This window comes from Anas platyrhynchos, chromosome 3 (assembly GCF_047663525.1).
Source record: "Anas platyrhynchos isolate ZD024472 breed Pekin duck chromosome 3, IASCAAS_PekinDuck_T2T, whole genome shotgun sequence".
NCBI lineage: Eukaryota > Metazoa > Chordata > Aves > Anseriformes > Anatidae > Anas > Anas platyrhynchos.
Genome location: NC_092589.1, coordinates 10,331,261 through 10,348,007, shown reverse-complemented (window position 1 = coordinate 10,348,007; position 16,747 = coordinate 10,331,261). Strand labels below are relative to the sequence as shown.

Sequence of the window (16,747 nt, the reverse complement as noted above, 5' to 3'; positions counted from 1 at the left end):
ACATTGTATTTTAAAACAATAGGTGTTTTTCCGATGGGAACAGTATTTTTCCTATGGTAAACATTCAACAATTTTATTTCTTTGATGGATCGCTTCATTGGATGCCTTAGAAAGCCTCCAAGACAATATCAATCTATTCATGAATTCATTTTTTCTTGCCTACACTATAATGGCAGTAGCTTGGAAGATACTTGCAGTGAACAGACTACAGCCTTTTCCAGGAGTTCCAAACTCTTTTCTGAAAAAGAAAAGAACATGGAAGGATACCAGACCCAGTAACCTCTGTCTTGCTTTTTTGATGGTCAGAAGACATGACGACCTCTGGCATTGGGGGCCCTAAAATTCAGAAGCTGATTGTATTTGCCTTCTGTCCTCCAACATCTGGTCCTCCTCCTAACCTTTCTACTCTGCTATTGATTCAATACTCCAGCAGCCATCTTCCATCCCTTCCATGCTTTTTCTTCCCCTGCTTTTCTTCCTCTCTTTTCTGCACTACAGCATCACTGCCAAATGAAGATTTTAAAGAAAACATTTTTTAAAAAAAAAAAGTTATGAAAAGAATATGCCATGCAGCTGTTCTCACTGGATTCATTTTCTTGTATGTTGTAAATGCCTTCTCGAATTGCTTTGTGCTGTGTTTTCTCACACATTTACTTCATGTGCTTTTGCAGTAATTAGTGTAACTGGGGCATTCTGGATGCAAGCTCAATATAAATGTTAATGAGTCCTGTGGGGAAAAAAAATAAGCTAATTCCTGCAATTAGGGTGATGTGATAAGGCTATTAATAAGAGAAGAGAACGGAGGGAGGGCTTAAGGCTGATCAGACTACAGTTTTCCAAGTTTGTAACCTCATCTGTGCAACAGTAATGATCATAATAACATTTTTTTTCCTCCAAAATATCTTTTGTTGTTGTTGCTTTTTATAAAAAAAAAAAAGTGAAAACTGACATTGTTGGCCCCAGCATGGTTCATTTCCAACACCTAAGCCTTTTGGACCTGTTCAATTATGCGTGTTTTAGTGGAAAGTGGAATACCCATATGAGTTTTATAGCTGTAGTGACAGCAGGAAAGTATTAAGAGTTGGTTTCCAGTCTGCATTCCCTACCAATTACTTTACCTGTTGCTTCAGCTGCAGCATAGACATGATCTCCTCATCCTCAGTTCCTGCCTTCTTCTCTCCTCAGTTTCGGGCCCCGGAAATTTGTTGCTTTGTACCAGCACTCTCAACTATTAATCACAGGTCTCAGATCCACACCCTTGTTTCTGTCATTTGCCCTGCTATGTGATGAGCTCAATGCATTGGAAGCAGGAAATGTCGAAGGCTACCTTCAGCAAACCGAGATGTGACTAGAGTGTGGGCACATATAACAGTCAAGGACTCATGTAGCAATGCTTAAAGTATGTTGCATGAGATTTTACATACAAGACTGGAGATTGTTTGCATAGTACACTAAGTTTGCAGTAACGCTGTAGTCCCACTCCTGGGACTACAATGGCTGGAAATCTCTAAATTCAAGTAATTAATTTTTGGTGGTCATTGGGAATAGCAAGCATGGATTTACCAAAGGTAAATGATGTTTGACTGACTGTCTTCTATGATGAAGTGACTAGCCAAAACAGCATGTAAATATTTGCTTTGGATTGACAGGCCTAGCAAACAGAAAAGCAGATGATAATTCGGTGGGACAAAGGAACTCAAGAAAGATGTCGGGTGTTTCAGTACAACCTCCTCCTAGCACAAGAACAGTTCATCGCTGTATTCGTGAAAACAAGTTAAAACATTAGGAGGCTGGCTTAGTTAACCAGGTAACCCATGATTGACCTCCAGTGCAGCCAGGCAGTATAATAAGAGGTGGAAACAGGAATGGGCTACAAAAAAAAGTATGTAGGAGTGGCGTTAGGAAAGCCAAAGCCCACCTAGAGTTGACATTTACAAAGGATATCAAGGGGAGCAAGAAGAGCTCTTACTGCTATATTACTAGTAAATGAATTAACACAGAAAATAAGGCTAGTTTCTGAATGGGGTGGGTGACTTAGTGATGGCAGACACAGGTAAAGCTGAGGTACTTCATGCTCGTTTTGCCTCAGTTTTCACTAATAAATTCTCCTCTGTTGCCTCAAACCACCAGATTTGAGGAGGAGAGGAACTACCAGCAGTGGAAGAAGTTTTAGTCATGGATCTCTTGAGAAATTTCAAACCATATAAGTGCATGGGACCAGAAGGGGTGCATCCAAGTATGCTGGCTGATGTCATAGTGAGATCTCACTCTATCCATGACCTTCCAAAGATGGTATCAAAGAAGATCCCTAATAACTTTAGACAGGCAAATGTTCCACCTGTCTTCAAGATGTATATAACTTCTAGCAAAGATAATTGCTGAAAGCATAAAGGTGGTGGTGATTGGGAATAGGAAGCATGGATTTGCCAGAGGTAAATGATGTTTGACTGATTGTCTTCTACGATGAAGTGAACACATCTGTGAATGAGAGCAGTGATGGGTGTCACCTACCTTGTCTTTATCAATGCAGTCCTTGTATGCTAGTTGGGACATTACGGTCTTGATGGGTAGAGTAGTGTATGGGTTAATAACTGACTGGATCATTGGGCTCCAAGGGTAGTGGTTAGTGGTGCATGATTTGCCTGGAGGCTGGTTACAAGCGGAGTTCTCAGGGGTCTGTCCTGGGATTTTTCCTGTTTAATGATTTTATCAACAAAATGGAGAAAGGAGACAGAACGCCTGCTCGCCAGCTTTGGCGACAACATCAGACAATATGCTCAAGAACAGGGCCATCATTTAGAGAGATCTAGACAGGCTGGAGGAATGTATCAGCAGAAGCATCATGTAAGTCAACAAGCACAAATGCAAAGCTGCAATACATTGGTACAGGCTGGGGACTGACCGACTTGGGAGCAGTTTTGCCAAGAAAGTCTGTGAGTCTTGGCAGACAGCCCACTACATATGAAACAGCAGTGCAGCCTGGCAGGGAGGAAGACTGTCAGTATCCTGGGCTATATTAAAAGGAGCGTAGCCAGTGTATTGATCCACTCCTACCTGGCACTTTTCACATGACAATCTAGGATGCTGCACTCAGCTTTGGGTCCACCAATACAAGAAGCTGGAGTGACTCCTGTAGTATAAGGAGGCAGCATTTCTCTGACACTACAGTGATGGACAGAATGATGATGATGATAAAAAAGCCCCGTGGGGCTCCTGCAGGTAATTAATTACCTGGTAAGATAGTTATATATATTAGTTGTATGTGCCAGTCAGGCTTCCACGTTCTGGAAAATCACTCTTCAGTGTCAAATGTCAGAGGGGCTGCCAGCGTTAAAAAACAACAAGGAAATCTCATTTAGTTTCACTAGTCCTATGAACAAAGCTAGTGGAATTTGTCTCCATCTTTTAGCAATTTTTGATCAAATGGAGGTTTTTCAGAGGGTGAAGATTCAGCCGGCTTTGGTAATGATTTCAAAAGAACAGCCAAAGAATTAACCCTCCTGCAGAATTTCAAGTCCTTCCTTCAAAGAATGAATACATTGAACTTGCTCAGTAAAAATATAGTGTGCAATTTTTAGTTGAACTGAAACAAAATGTGGGTGTGTTTTGTTTGTTTGTTGGGCTTCCCCAATCCTTATTGCTTTAACCAAGCTTTAAAAAATAAATCTGACTCAGACACTTGGTCTGCAACATGTCATCCAGAAGGGCTAAAATCTGGGAAATCACTTGCAACCATTAGTGTGTATGCACCTGAACTGCACGGCCTGTGAGTGCTTCCAAGCTCCTGAGTTTTGCTTTGACACTGGTGTGAACAGGAGACCAGAACTCCAGAAGGTGCCACAGCACATGCTGGTGCTTCTCTGGACAGTGACTATGTGCCCTGTTACTTTCATATTGCACAAAAATTGTATTATCCCTATCTCCTAGACAGCTGTGGTACACTCATTACAAAAAGCAATGCTGTGCATTCTGTGCTTTTTTGCTGTATTCTCCTGGAGCTCCTTTCTCACTAACTATGTATTAAACTCCCAGATCAGGATTATATTTTCTACTTGGGTAAAAGACCGCTTTTTTCACAGCAGCTTGTTATTGCTCAGTAGAGGTAACGAGTAAAAAGAAGGCCATGAAGTGGCTAGTCCCATTGCCTGCATACTAATGCCCCTCCAGCGTGAGAATTAATTACCTTTGCAAGTTGTAAGTAGCAGTCTGGCTTTCAGAAACAAGCAAGGTAATACACGTTTTCTACCCGCTGTGTCGGCGAGGGATGTAGCTGGCTGCCTTCCATTGCAGGAGCAAGTTCATGAATATAATGGGCACAATGATAAGGTAATGGTTGCTTAGGGACTGTTCTAGGTGTCTGTAAAACCTGACTTTAGCCAGAATAATGGTTAACATCATGTTGTTTCTCACAGCTTGCTGCTTGCAAGTGTGCAGTGGTGATTCAAATCCTGTTTTATGGTGTACTAGACATTATAAAGAGCCCTTAATTTATCACTGTACACGGGTCTGTTTCTGCTGCCAACAGAATTATGAACTCTCTCAAGGATTATTATTTTTTAATTTCTTTTTGAAGAAAATTAACATTTGTTGTGGCTAAGACTGTGGCACCGAGCAGCAAAACAGGAAATTAAATTTCCTTACAATGACCATTGGCTCAGCCAGAGAATTCCTGCCATTCCTGGCAGCTAACTTTTCCACAGAAAACACTTTCTGAAAGCAACCAAGCCAGAAGTTTTGTGAGGCCATTGTCTGAGAGAGCTGTCATTGTGGGATGGATGTTGAGTTGGGAAGAAAAACAGAGCATAAGGAGCAGAGCAGGCAGGAATAAACAGTTTTCTGGGCCAGACCAGAGTACCAAGGGGGTTTCACACTTTGGGATGCATTAATTCAGCCAGATAGCTAGAGCAGCAAGATGCCTTCAGTATGAAACTGTGAGGTGAGCAGCTGAATTCCCAGGGCAGCAACCATCTACGTACACCCATGTTTTCAGCACCAAGGTAATGCTTAACCTGTTCGGGCCAGGTGACTTTCTCCCTTCCCTGTTTCTAGAAAGGGGTCCAACACCAGTTTGAGAGTGACCCATGTCTGCCTTCAGTCTGAGGCAGAAGATGCTCCTGCTGCAATTGATCTGAGACTGAAAGCTTTTTGAATTCCTGGGGGATCATCTGGTGTAGATGTAATGCAGCAAAGATTTGTCTGTTCTGATCATCTCAGTCTTTTTGGAAATCATTCAGCTGTATCCTTTTTTTTTTCGCTCCTTCAGCCAAGCACAGCCTTTGGCATCTGCTATGTTATTTCCCCCTCTTCCATAAAAATCTATTTCCACCCCACTCAGCCTACCAAGAATCGAGGATTTATCGACTGAGCAACAGGAATATGGAAAGGGATATCTGCGGTGGGAAGCTGAGACCTGCAGTCACATCACGCTGCGCTCTGCTTCCTCCAGGAACTTCCATTTGAGTTGCTGCTTTCTTGTCACTGCTGCTGATTCATGTGGGTTGAAGGGCTGCCATCCAGCCCTCTCCATGACTCATATGTAGCTATCTGAGACTTCATCCTGGCCAATCTTCACAAGCTGTTGGCCTGCGCTTGGAGTCACAGCGGCCATTTGTACGCTCCTGAGCTTCTTGGGGTGTTCTGTGAGAGTGACTCAGCCTGTCTCCATCTTCAAGCTTCTGTCTCTTCCTTGTGCCTCCACAAAACATTCCGTATTTCTTTTGAAGGGAACGTTCTTCCCTTAGTTTGGCCCCTTTAGGTTACCTGCAAGAAGTGCAAAGGCAGCTAGGATCAGGATGTTGTACATGCTGCTGTGGGGCAGATTCATGAAGATCACCCAAACCACTGCCTAGAGAGGGCAGAACACAGGTGTTTCCACCCAGTCCTCAGCAGCCGTGAGTCAGTGACTGTAGTGATTTGATACAGGAACCACGGAGGCTGGGGAATATAACTTGAGAAATAAATTAAAGACTGTCAGTGATTGTCTGCTCTTACCTCATTGTCAGCTGCTCCCAGAAAGAATCCCAGCCCCATGATCTGATCAGACGTATCTCCTGCTCAGGTCACATGCTGAGCAGCCTCGCTGCTAGCACTTCAGGTGCTGCACAGAAACCAACACCAAGCAATGAAACAATTCACAGGCACAATTCAACAAAATCTCATTAATGTTGAAGACATTTCATGATCCAAGAGAATGATTGAAAAATAAGCATGTTTTGTCAGTTCTTTAAGATCATATTCACATAAATTCAACTGTTTGAGCTTTTGAACTTCTGGCAATCTCTTTACACCAGGTATGCTCAAAAGGATAATTTTATTTATTTTATTTATTTTTGACTGCATGTCTGTTGATGTCGTCTCTTCTTTATATAAGGCATTACTCTCCTGTGTTGTCACTGTACAATTTTTCCTTGCATCATTGTTTTATATAAACAGCTTTTTGGTTTGCATATGTGGGTGGTGAAATTGTATGGGAGGTTCTAGCAGGTACCAGGGAGTGTTAATACCCAAGGGGGAAGTTTTGTTGCTTTTTGTTGTTTTGTTTTAATCACAAAGGAAACAAAACTGTGATTTGATGCAATCTTCACCCCTCTTCCTCTCTTCTAATCATAGTTGTCTCTCACCTATGAGCTATCATCCTCTGTTGCTTTTCACTTGCTTTAGGTTATGTCAGAACCGATAGTGAAGTTTTTATGAGCCTTTAAGTAGTGAATTGTTGCATCTGTAAGTGAATATATCAGGAGTCATTACAAACTGGTTCTGGTTGGTGTGTGTGTGTGTGTGTGTTACAGCACGGTGTAATCCCAGGTTGAGAAATGCAAAATTACTTTATCAAATAATGTATGAAGAATGCCACATGGGTGGAATTGTTTATTAGTCATTTTTGGCTTTAGATACATTTCGTAATAGCATCTCTTTAAGTTGAACTCAGAACCTTTGAGTCTGGTATCTGATTCTTACTCATAAGCAAGCAGGAATAATTAAAGATTCCAAAACAAAGCACACACATTTGCCACAATCTACAACTTTTAAAGGAAAAAGTTAATGTTTTGTTAATTTGTTTCATTCTGTGACAATTATACTGTTAATACATGCTAAGCCTAATTGTTCTTAAAATCTGCATTTGTTTTCAAGAGATAGAAAGCCTATTAATTCTGTCATCCGACTTAATTTTGAGATGTATACAAATTGAACCGGTATGTTGATATGCATAGTGTGAAACATTGGATATTTTGTGTGTGTTTATAAGATTTGGCAAAATAACTATGGGCTGGTTTTCTGTCTTGAGACAGAATACATGGACTTTGGGAACTGAGCATCTTTAACCCAAGACGAAACTGAATTTTAGTAAACCTTTTGTACTAGGAGAAGTATAAGTTGCTGCATTCCTTGAAAAGGAATTAATTGGCCTTCTCATGTGTCATATTCGCTAGCTAAAGAATGAAAATTCTGCAAAAAGATAAGTCTTTAACCTGAAATACACCAGACCAAGAAGGCCTGCAGTGAGGCTGCCATCTTTTTGTTTGTTTTGTGAGCATGGATGGGTGAGCTGGCAGGCCCCGAAGTCTTGGCTTCTGGGCAGTGGTGCTCAGTGTGCAAACCCAGCAGAGGACTTGTTTTTTCAGCAAAAACTGATGTCTAGAAGATCCTTCTGTTTTCCTTCATGACAAAGTATTCCCAAGCATGCAGGTTCACCTGTTTCCAGCAAGTTTTTCTCTGTACTTCATTCGTGTCTTGGCTCTCCTAAATTTCTCTTCTGTTGAGAAATTTATTCTGTTTACTGACTTACTGGATAAGGGAAGTCCTGCCATCACTTTTTTGATTTCAGAAAGAAATTACCATGTTGTTGTTTGTTTTTTTTTCATTAGAGATACATCTTTAGAGGTTATGCAAGAGTGAAAGTCACCAGACTCTTTGCCAGTAATGAACAAGACCATATAACCAAGAATGACAGATCAAAAATGGAACTCTATCAACTTACGTTCCCACACACACAATTCCAACCCAAAGTATTGATTAACTGATATATTTGAAAATGTTGACACGGACTTCTCTGCTGTTAGGACAACACAAATTAAGCAAAGGAAGGTAAAAACCATCTTTACTTATCTATAGGTGGAAAACATTCTAATGCTGGCCTAGAAAAGGTACTATTAGTAGTTTTTATATTTGATGTTCAGTATAACTGGAGACCTGTTGAGAACTTGTCATGCACATGGGCTGAGAACTATGTTTTTATGAAACTGAGGGAAAGCATATATTTTTATTTAATTCTTTTATTATTATTAGCAGAAACTCTGGCTTTTTTGGCTGTTACAGTATGTACCTGATGAGAAACATAGTGCTGCAATCCTCTAATTATGTTGCAGAAATGTTAATGTTTACAGGAAACAATTTAATTCGACAAGTTGTTCAGATTCTTAAAGCATGCCTATGCTTATAGGTGTCAAAAACATGTGTGTTTGGGGATATTGTATGAGGGGGGGAAACTACATAGTTTCATAAATAGTATTATACAAACTGTGCCAAAAGTTAATAATCTTAGTTCATTTTGACCTAGTTTTCTATAGAAGCAGGGCATATGTAGCAGTAGTAGCTGTCTGTCAACTCCTTAATAACTTGTGAACCTGTTAGCCATTTTCAGCGGGATTTGACAAAGTCATGTCATCCTTTCTTTCCTTAAAGCAGGCAGCTGGGCACAGGAGAAAAAGCTCTGCATATTCCTTGTTTAAAGAGGAGCTGCTGTGTGAACTCATTTCTCCTGTACCCTTTCTAGTAGAAAGGAGATTTGATCTATGTCCCAAGTAAGAAGGAAGTTTCCATTGGTGTGTTTCTTAATTTGATAGCAAAGTCAGTCTACGTGACGCATCTACAGAAACCCAGAATTTATTATTCCCCAGGTTTGCAGATCTCTGTTTACTTCTGTGTGGCACGTACTTTATTGCTTTTCTGTGGAATTTTTTTGGACTGTAAACTTTCTGACTCTGTTTTCTGTTCTAGTAAAATACTTGGTACACATAGGAGTGGTATCTATTAAGTGCCTTTTCAGAGGGCTGTTTCATCAGCCTTCCCATGTTTTGCAAATATCAGTAGCCTATCATCAATACTGTGTAATGTAGTTGAGCTATCTCCTTCTCTAGTTGCTGCAGTTAAGCCAGGATAGAAAAATGGACTTTGGTCTTATTTCTCACAGGACACTTCTCCTCTGACAGTTTATCTACAGGTGGAACTTGAGTTTAAATTAAATGTACTAAATCACTGTTACTGATTTGCAGTAATTCAATTCTCATTCAGTCATCCATTAGTTCTTCATCTTTAGAGACTGGGTCCAAAGGTAAGCATATTCAAAGTCATCATTGTCATCTAACTGGCGCTTCCCCAATTCACAAAGGCTGTATGATTTCAGTTCACCTCCTGCTGATCACTTATTGCACCTACTCAGCAATGGCATTCTAGTGAAGATGTATTTTGAGACATCAGCATAAAGACAAATGTAATGGAAACAAAACTCTCACCCTGTGACAGGTAGTTTTTGTAAGCCTGGGCAGAAGTTCGGTAGTTAGGCATTTTGAAGAGCTTTGACTACTTTCCTAAGATTTAGGGGATCATAATTAGAAGATTTTTCTGAGCTACTCACACAATAACTTGATAGTGTGGAAAGTCTGTCAGAGAGCTTTTAACCAGATGCAAGAAAGGCTTCTCCTTAGAAACAAAGTTTGGAAGACTGTCAGAATAGGTATTAAGTGTTCCTTAGTTTTCTTCTTGTTTTGGGTGATGATTTGTTGGCATGGCAATCAAAACATCTCAGCACTCTGACACTTCTCAGTAAATAACCAGTGGCTGACTGACAGTAATTTGTCTGCGGACTTTGCTGTTTGCCACTTACTCCTATTCCCCCTTCCTCCAGCTTTTGCATCATCCTGACTTATGGCTAACATTTCCAGACTGCATTTAGTCACTGTTGCATTTGTGGCTGTGCTACGTGTCCTTTTTTGCCATTTGAATGAAAAAAAAAATTATATTCATTTTCCTCAAGACTCGCTCAGGGTTTGCAATGCAACGTTTCCACAAAGGTATGGCAGATGGGCACGTATCATGTTTTGGCAACTGTATTTGCCAACCATACTTTCTTGGAATAGGAAACATTTACGTATCAGATGATGATGGTGATAGCCAGAGTTACAACTCTGATGATAAATCTTCTGGCACAATTTCCTGAAACTTGTAGTAGAAGCACATAAGCCAGTAATACTTCCTATACTATTGGACAAGGCTTTTTTCTTACCTTGATAGAACTGCTAGCTTCTTGTTTCTCTCTTAGATCCATTCAGCCGTGGTTAAAACAAGCAATCACACTCATGTTTTGTCCATTTACACATTCTGGCAGGTCATTGCAAATTAGAACAAGAATTAGTGATTTTTGGGCCATATCATTCAGCATGTAGGATGTAGCAGAGCTCATAAACAACATTATTTAAACAACTGAATGGGTAAGAACATTGCCAGGGCTTTGAAATATTCTGTATTTTGAAAATATAGTTAAATCTCTCTCATTTAAAAAAAAAAAAAATAATGACAAGACATTGGAGGAGAAGGATATCCCTAAAGCTGACAGAAGTAGTTTTTACATACTGGTCACTTCTGGAATAGGAAAATTCATTATTGAGCTGCAGGACATCTAATTTATCTAACATTGGTCAGTTCACATATTCAGATTACTGATCAGCTACATATAAAGCTTTGCATGTCATAAACCAGGCAGGTTAGAATTATAATGATTTGCTTTAGGTCCCCCTTTCATATCTGTTATGAGAAAAACGTGCTTGGAAGAAAGACATACCTACTTGGTACAACTTCTAAGTATTCACAAAGCAGTATTATGGACAAGGAATCACACGAGGATAAAGCATGAACTTCTGTAACTTCTTCTCGCTTTCGAGTCAAGTTCAGTAAAATCTGTATTAGTCAATGCAAGGGACAGGTGACAAGTTGCCATGCAGGGTGGAAATTGGGGGGTGAGATAAAGCACTGGTTGAACTGGAGAGTCTGGCTTGTTCGGTTGTCCCGAGGAGCGAGCTGTGTTCAGCAGTGTTGTAGTGCTCCGATGGAGTGAGGTGGAGCTGCCCGAGGCAGCAAAATGCACTGTGAGAACTAGGTCAGGGGTGTGCCGAGCTCCTGGGGTGCCGGCGTAGCCAGCGGCTAGAGAGGGAAAGCCAGGAGGAGGTGAAAGGTGGATGGGTTGAGCCTGTGGCAGGTGATCTCAGCCAGGATGAAGGCAAGGAACCGAGGGGAAGGAATGGTGCAATGACAGGAAGATGTAGGTCAGTGAGCAGCTGCAGTCTTAAAAGGAGGAGGTGATTTTTTTCACTCCTTTTTGCAAAATAGCAAAGAAGTACCATTACTGAGTAGGATTCATGGGGATGGCTACCAAAACATAAATCATTTGACAGCCATCATATTACTAATATGTAGTTCTCTGAAAGGAAATACTTCAGTGTTGACTGAATATTTTTATCTGAGCATCAGTTATAACAAAAGCAGTCGTGCTTGCTGTGGCTGCCACAGCCAGCTTTTTACCATATTCCCATTAGGAGAGTTCTAGGATGACCTTTTTGTAACTGTTTGCAACACCTTTGTTCTGTTCTCTTTGTCTGGGTTAGTAAGTGTACCATAATCTTCTTTTGTATAAATTCTTCAAGAGTATACTTAAATTTTACAATTTTATTTCCAAATCCAAAGTTGAGCCATAGTATCCCAGAGCAAATGTGTTCACCTCTGCAGGATGTCTCTTAAAAGACCAAAAACAGATTTGAGGGCTGCACAGAGAGGGGATGGTGGGGGAAACAGGGATGGATCATAGGAGATGAGGATAGAGTTGCAGGTTTTTGTGTAGAAAAGCTAGCCTTCCATGTTCCTTGACTGAGGTGTGCAACACTGGAGAAAGTCAGCAACGCTTAGCTCTTGTGCACTACAGAGACTGAGGGACATGGATGGAATTTCAAAATAATTCAGTTCTGCTTTGCAAACTAAGTGGCCGGATTTTTGGAATGACTCCTACTGAAAATGAAAATCTTTTGAAATTCTGTGGTCTGTGATCCTGTCTCCTGGCACTGCCAGAATGTTCATGTCAAATATTTTCCATTCTTTGCATGAATTTGCCCTTTCCAAGTTTGTGTTCTGTTCTAATGCAAATAATCTGCCCCTGAGCCAGGGTACTTTAAAGATTGGATATTTTCATTCAGTCAAGACAAACGTAATAATTTGAACCTGAAGCATAACTATATTTTTATTTTCTGTACCTTCCTGTATATCTTCACTTACAACTGCATATAACTGAGCTAAACCTGATTACAAAGCCACCACCTCTCACTGAAGCAAGGTACAACATCTAGCTTACATAAAGCTCTGTGCCAGGAAGAGGTTGGCAGGCTTGCTCAGAAGACAGTACAGATGATCTCCTGCCAATCTGGAGCACTGCTGGTTAAAGTGAGGAATATGAAACATCATTGGAAACATCATGTTCTCCCATAATTCAAGCAATTACATGAAAAGGTAACTCAGGCTACTTACACAGTTTAGCCTTTGCAGCTGGCAGTTCTGTTTTTCTGGAGGAAAGATTTGTCCTTTTTAGAAGTTTCTCTAGCATTTTGTGCTCCTGCCTCTAGCTGTTTTGTGAGTACTGAGCTTTGCTTTCTTTAGAGCTCAACAAAAGATGAGTTCCCTAGTCATATTTCCCCACTGGTAGACCCTAGATTCTGCCTTGTAAGTCCTTGCTGCTGGGCAGTTCTACCAGAGTTTTGTTCTTAGAGCTTCAACCTTCCTCCAACTGAGCAGAATGGGGAGCGGAGGAGGGAAACACACAACATATAAGTACTGCAAATTGTGTTTTATTGCATGTGTTATCTTCCAGAAATTGATATGCTTCAAGAGAGTAGCTTTGATCCATGGGAGGAAAAAAAAAAAAAAAGACAACCATACTATCTGATATGAATTGTTCCCCAGAAGCGGGGCTATATTGTTGAATTGTGATGGTTATTCACCATTTCACCATGTCGCTGTTTTCATTCTTGATTTTGTACCTATTGATCTTTTACACAGATTGAAGTTATTCCATTTGTCCATAAGTGAGATGTCAGGCACATAAAAATTCTTAATTCAGCTTAGGACAATTAATTTCCTGAGTGAGAATGAGGGGGGGGGGGATACAGAACTTTTTTACCCCATGGAATAAGAAGCAATATAAAAGCAGAAGCAGTTACCAGCGTATGTTAGTATTGTTTCAGAACTCACTATAAAGCATTGTGTCTCACACATCTAAATACTTAGAAGAGCATCTCCTTAGTTTTTGTGAGGAGGTTATGTGTGAGACCTCAGATAATTATTTTTTTCCCCACTGTAACTGAGCTTTATTAATTCTGTTTCTTGGGACATGATATTGAGATCGTACTACTTTGCACACGTGGACATTAATCAGAAGTAAATGATATTTTTCTCTGTTAGATGGTAGGATGTAAGTATAAACTTCACCCTGACACAGGAGTTACTGGATGAGCTAAAGCCAGAACAAATGGGACACCTCTCTCTACAACAGCTGGAACACCATCTTATTTATCATTGGTTTATCTGCCGCATTGCACGAATACATTAGTCGCAGCAACTACAGGAGGGTATGGCCTTAATCTTATATTCAGGTTTGCAATTTTTGTTTGCAGTATAAATTTTGTTTTTTACTACAGTACAAATTTTGTTAGAGATCTTGACAATATGAAACATATCTTCTGAAAATGTGTCTTTTATGGGATTTAAAACCAATTTATGCAAAATCTTACATCTCTTTGAATAGTGATTTACTTGATTATATAATGTAGTCAGAATGAAGGAGTTACTCTGCTTGTAGCTGATTTTATCTCCTCATGAGTTCCAGTGTTGGTGTTAATTTTAAGGGGACATTTTGGAAATCTACGTTAAGCTAAGGGGAAAAGAGACATTGACTTTAGATACAGGATGCGGGAAGATGGTTTGGAATGCTACATCAAAGCATAGTAGCTTTTGTTAAAGTCTTAGATTTCTGCAGGTCATGTTCAGCTTCTATCATTTCCCAAATCATGTTCATGGAAAGATTTATCTTCTGTGTTAAGTTTTACTTTGACCGATGTTTTTACTTACCATGTACACCTTTAAGCAACTTTTTTTTTATGTGAAAGTGTTCTTGAGGTAGGAGTAACAGGTTTTTTGTGCCCACAAAATAAATCTGTACAGTCTTTATTAGGTATAACTTTGTTCGCTGATCCGTAAAGTGTACTGAACACATTTAAATTTTCCAAATACAGAGTTGCCAAGAGCCAGGGTCACTTTAATTTATTTTTGTTTTAAACAAAAACTATATATTCGCTTCCTTCTTCTGGCATCCATGGCTTGAAGGTTATCTCTGTCTACTTGCATTTGACTCTTTGGAAAATGTATTGGCTATTTTCTGAGTGTTCATTCTTTTCTGTTCCACATTCCACGTCACAGTGAGGTTTTTGAACATAAGGTAAATCTAAATGATGAAATTAACATGATCTAACTTAATGTTTGATTTTATCAGTAGAAAGTTCTTTCTCATGTCTGATGTAAGCCACCTTGACCGTCATTTTACAATGCTGTATCTTGTCCAGAACATAATTCATTCCCTTCCTCTTGCAGTTACCTGTTACATGTTTTAAGACTCTCAAACCACCAGTCCTCAGGGCTTTCTCTTCCCTTTAGAGTAAACAGTTCAAATTCTTTCATTCTTTTCTCAGAACTTTATTTCCAGTCTTTATCTTTCTCTTCCCAGATCTCTACAGTTAGTTCAAATCTCCGTTCTGTATTGCCCAAAGCTGGATGGAGGACTTCAGCAGAGACCTGTATAGTGCTTTGTAACATTAGAGTGCTTTGTCCTTTTGCCCTTAACATTGTTCTCTTGAAGGATGGCTGTTTTTAACAACTCATTTTAATATCCCTTCCTATGGAGTTGCATGCTATTTCCAAGTACAGTTGTGCTTTCTTGAAATCTGTTATTCTGCTGTTCCATTTCCTGCTTTTCCCAAGTCCCTTGATTTCTACCATTTTATGAGCTTATGCTCAGTATAAATGAAAACTTTGAGTTAAGATGCCCTAATGTCTACTTAAACTACTTCCAAGTAATGTTTTCAGTATTATTTTTTAATTTGCCTCACCGCAACAGAGGAAGAAGAAATAATCTTAGAAGTAAGAGAGAGAGAGGCTTGTGAAGTGTCCACAACTGGTTTTTGTGTTTTGTTTGTTTTGTTTTGTTTTCCCATGAGTGATAGAACTACTCATCTTGTGTGTACAGAAACTTCTACTCCAGAAAATTGCAATTTGACTACCATGTCTCTTATTTTCCAGATAGGCAAGAGAAAGCACTTACCAAGGCTTGGCATATTCTATGCAGGTGCTGACTGGTGGGTCGTTACATGTCTATGTGTAATTTACTCCAAGAACCTTCAAAGAGATGAGTTATTGCTGTCTTTCCTTCTGTCTGTGGGTTTGGACCAGTTTAAATTATCAAGGTCAGATTTTCCTGAAGCTTTCAGAAAGGTTCATGTCTTGGAAGACCTCAATTCTTCTGTCAGGTTGAAATTGGTCTAACTCAAAAACTCTTAGAGGGGTACTTGCAAACAGAGGGGCAACATGATAACATAACCCATTGTTTTCTTTTAAAAGTTTTAAATTTTTCACATTGAAAAGCTTAATTCAGATGAGTTTTTGCTGCTTGTCATGCATTTGAAAAGGCACTTTCCTTTGAACCAAGCAAAACATGCTTCTGTCACTCCTTTCTTTCAGTGTGCTTACACCTGACTTCTGTCTTTTGAATTTCTGGTGTTCTTTTTCTTACTTCTTCTGTCTTCAGCCAAGAACCACAACTCCCAGATGTTTGCCTCTGGCTAGATGTGTATCTACTAATGAAAATTAGTACCACATGTTGGGATGAGGACTTCCCTTGTTGTATATACCTAGGCTTCTATAAAACCTGAGGAGAGCATTTATTTAAGAATAATTTCTGCAAATGTAGAGGAGGAAGGTTCAGATGAGAGAATGCAAGCCATTCTGATCTTCAGTGTTTCATAATTACTGGAACAGCTTATAAAAATAATTTTATTGCATGATGTACTGAAAATAACCATGTACAATTTATTTCTAGATTATTTTTTATTAATCTTAAAGTAATTGAAGTAGAATACATTTGACTGTGAGCTCTAAGATTGAGTTAGCCAATTTAATAATGGTTAATGAATGTCATTACGATTAAATAGGCATTAAGCAGTCATCAAGGAATGGATCATCTTTTCCAATTATACCAGGAAGAAATTGAAATTAGTGGGAAAAGAGTGCCTCTTGGAGGACTTACTGTACCACCTCTGGGATCTTGGAGGAGTCCTGTGAGTTCCTCCCAAGTATAGAGGTGGAGATCACTCAATCATAACAGATTGAAATCACCTTTTCTTAATATTTAAAAAATAAATAAAAATAGAGAACAATGTTACTGTTTCTGCTGTTTTTTAGAAAGAAAAAAATATCTGAAGAAAGCAATTCATTGTAATTTGTGAAAATACACAGCTTTTCTGCAATTGGGCACGAGTGTAAAAGAAATGTCAGACTGTATTTGTGTTTTAAATGGATGTAGAGATTCTGCAGAATCATGTCACGTTTCTCACCTAGACTTTTTGCAGTATTGTGATAATCTTATATCATTTATTGCTCAGGT

General features: G+C 39.5%; 1 protein-coding gene across 6 annotated transcripts in view; it reads left to right on the top strand.

Moving 5' to 3' along the window:
- SPTLC3 (serine palmitoyltransferase long chain base subunit 3) overlaps positions 1–16,747 on the top strand; it is a 94,968-nt gene that overhangs the window by 14,178 nt on the left and 64,043 nt on the right. The window contains exons 1-2 of one of the 6 annotated variants that reach the window (XM_072035286.1): positions 6,057–6,290; positions 7,866–8,085. The exons of 4 other annotated variants lie outside the window; for them this stretch is intronic. The gene's annotated coding sequence lies outside the window, so the exon portion shown is untranslated. Of the gene's footprint in view, positions 1–6,056; positions 6,291–7,865; positions 8,086–16,747 lie in introns of those variants that run through there. One more of the 6 variants, XM_072035287.1, reaches the window with a different exon arrangement.